This window comes from Leptodactylus fuscus, chromosome 5 (genome assembly GCF_031893055.1).
Source record: "Leptodactylus fuscus isolate aLepFus1 chromosome 5, aLepFus1.hap2, whole genome shotgun sequence".
Classification (NCBI taxonomy): Eukaryota; Metazoa; Chordata; class Amphibia; order Anura; family Leptodactylidae; genus Leptodactylus; species Leptodactylus fuscus.
The window spans coordinates 97435300-97438633 of record NC_134269.1 but is presented as its reverse complement, the minus strand read 5'-3'; positions in this window follow the sequence as shown (position 1 = coordinate 97438633).

Here is a 3334-nt window from a genome sequence, read left to right as displayed (position 1 = left end):
GCACAGAAGGAAGCTATACCAGGTAAACAAAGGCAGAGCTATCAGCAATCAGAGACATCCAGAAATCACTCCAAACACTGCTAAAGGTATATGGGTGTACTTATTAACGCATCACTAGCACTAACAGACCGTTCTTAAAAAAAAAAAAAAAAAAAAAAAAAAAAAGATTTTCTGCCCGGAAAACCCCAGAGTATAATAAATAGAACTCCAGGAGAAGTGATTAAATATGTCAAACATTTATACTCAACTTATCTCACCTCTCCTGGGCATCTTTGGTCCATTCGGCTGTCTTTCCCATTCTCCTTGGTCCTCTTTTCTCTGGCAACTGTGGTTATTTGCCCCAGACGTCACCTCTGGGGCCTGTGATTGGACCTCAGCAGTCATGTGAGGTGCAATAAGTTCATTACGCCAGTGCGCCGCATGTGACTATTGGGATGCAATCACAGGCCCCAGCAGTGAGGCCTGGCGTGTGTGACCTCAGTCATCGGCAGGAAGAGTGCCAGAGAGGATGCTGAGCCCAGGACAGGTATATATATATATAAATATTTTTTTTATTTTGTGTCACCTCCCCTGGGCTGGCATGTATTGCAAAGGGCCTGGCTAGGCTTTCCCCGACCACTATCATGATGGTCCAGGGCCCTGGCCATTTCCAGCTGGCTGCGTGCCCTTTACCTCTCCAGGCCCGGTTGCGGTCGCACTCCCTGTGACTGCGATTGTTACACCACTGTTTCACCTGAGACCACCATTTACAACTGAGACCTTGTAATATTAATGTGTCACACCAGACAGGGAAAATGGCTAATCGGGCACAGTTTGTCCATTTTCACTTAGGGGTGGACTCACTTTTGTTGCCAAGGGTTTGGTATTAATTAGTAGAGATGAGCGAACACTAAAATGTTCGAGGTTCGAAATTCGATTCGAACAGCCGCTCAATGTTCGTGTGTTCGAATGGGTTTCGAACCCCATTATAGTCTATGGGGAACAGATACTCGTTAAGGGGGAAACCCAAATCCGTGTCTGGAGGGTCACCAAGTCCACTATGACACCCCAGGAAATGATGCCAACACCTCTGGAATGACACTGGGACAGCAGGGGAAGCATGTCTGGGGGCATCTAACACACCAAAGACCCTCTATTACCCCAACATCACAGCCTAACAACTACACACTTTACACACTCAATACCACATCTCTGACAGTAGGAAAACACCTTGAAACATGTGTATTTGGCACTTGCAGTGAGGAGAGCTTGTCACCAGCAGTGAATTTGGCCCTTGTAGTAAGTTGAGGTTGGCACCAACATTTGTTTTGAAAATCAGGGTGGATTGAGCCTCTAACCAGCAGAGTTTGGGCAAATTCATGGTGGAGGGAGCCTCTAAACACCCCAGTTTGGGCAAATTCATGGTGGAGGGAGCCTCTAACCAGCCCAGTGTGGGCAAATTCATGGTGGAGGGAGCCTCTAAAAAACCCAGTTTGGACCAATTCATGGTGGAGGGAGCCTCTAACCAGCCCAGTTTGGGCAAATTCATGGTGGAGGGAGCCTCTAACCAGCCCAGTTTGGGCAAATTCATGGTGGAGGGAGCCTCTAAAAAACCCAGTTTGGACCAATTCATGGTGGAGGGAGCCTCTAACCAGCCCAGTTTGGGCAAATTCATGGTGGAGGGAGCCTCTAACCAGCCCAGTTTGGACCAATTAATGGTGGAGGGAGCCTCTAACCAGCCCAGTTTGGACCAATTAATGGTGGAGGGAGCCTCTAACCAGCCCAGTTTGGACCAATTAATGGTGGAGGGAGCCTCTAACCACCCCAGTTTGGACCAATTCATGGTGGAGGGAGCCTCTAACCAGCCCAGTTTGGGCAAATTCATGGTGGAGGGAGCCTCTAACCAGCCCAGTTTGGACCAATTAATGGTGGAGGGAGCCGCTAAACAGCCCAGTTTGGGCAAATTCATGGTGGAGGGAGCCTCTAAACAGCCCAGTTTGGACCAATTCATGGTGGAGGGAGCCTCTAAAAAACCCAGTTTGGACCAATTCATGGTGGAGGGAGCCTCTAAACAGCCCAGTTTGGGCAAATTCATGGTGGAGGGAGCCTCTAACCAGCCCAGTTTGGACCAATTAATGGTGGAGGGAGCCTCTAAACAGCCAAGTTTTGGGAAATTCATGGTGGAGGGAGCCTCTAACCAGCCCAGTTTGGACCAATTCATGGTGGAGGGAGCCTCTAAACAGCCCAGTTTGGGCAAATTCATGGTGGAGGGAGCCTCTAAAAAACCCAGTTTGGACCAATTCATGGTGGAGGGAGCCTCTAACCAGCCCAGTTTGGACCAATTAATGGTGGAGGGAGCCTCTAAACAGCCAAGTTTGGACCAATTCATGGTGGAGGGAGCCTCTAAAAACCCCAGTTTGGACCAATTCATGGTGGAGGGAGCCTCTAACCAGCCCAGTTTGGACCAATTAATGGTGGAGGGAGCCTCTAACCAGCCCAGTTTGGACCAATTAATGGTGGAGGGAGCCTCTAACCAGCCCAGTTTGGACCAATTAATGGTGGAGGGAGCCTCTAACCACCCCAGTTTGGACCAATTCATGGTGGAGGGAGCCTCTAAACAGCCAAGTTTGGACCAATTCATGGTGGAGGGAGCCTCTAAAAACCCCAGTTTGGACCAATTCATGGTGGAGGGAGCCTCTAACCATCCCAGTTTGGGCAAATTCATGGTGGAGGGAGCCTCTAAACAGCCCAGTTTGGGCAAATTCATGGTGGAGGGAGCCTCTAACCAGCCCAGTTTGGACCAATTAATGGTGGAGGGAGCCTCTAACCAGCCCAGTTTGGACCAATTAATGGTGGAGGGAGCCTCTAACCAGCCCAGTTTGGACCAATTAATGGTGGAGGGAGCCTCTAACCACCCCAGTTTGGACCAATTCATGGTGGAGGGAGCCTCTAAACAGCCAAGTTTGGACCAATTCATGGTGGAGGGAGCCTCTAAAAACCCCAGTTTGGACCAATTCATGGTGGAGGGAGCCTCTAACCAGCCCAGTTTGGGCAAATTCATGGTGGAGGGAGCCTCTAAACAGTCCAGTTTGGGCAAATTCATGGTGGAGGGAGCCTCTAACCAGCCCAGTTTGGACCAATTAATGGTGGAGGGAGCCTCTAAACAGCCCAGTTTGGACCAATTCATGGTGGAGGGAGCCTCTAAAAAACCCAGTTTGGACCAATTCATGGTGGAGGGAGCCTCTAAACAGCCCAGTTTGGGCAAATTCATGGTGGAGGGAGCCTCTAACCAGCCCAGTTTGGACCAATTAATGGTGGAGGGAGCCTCTAAACAGCCAAGTTTGGACCAATTCAT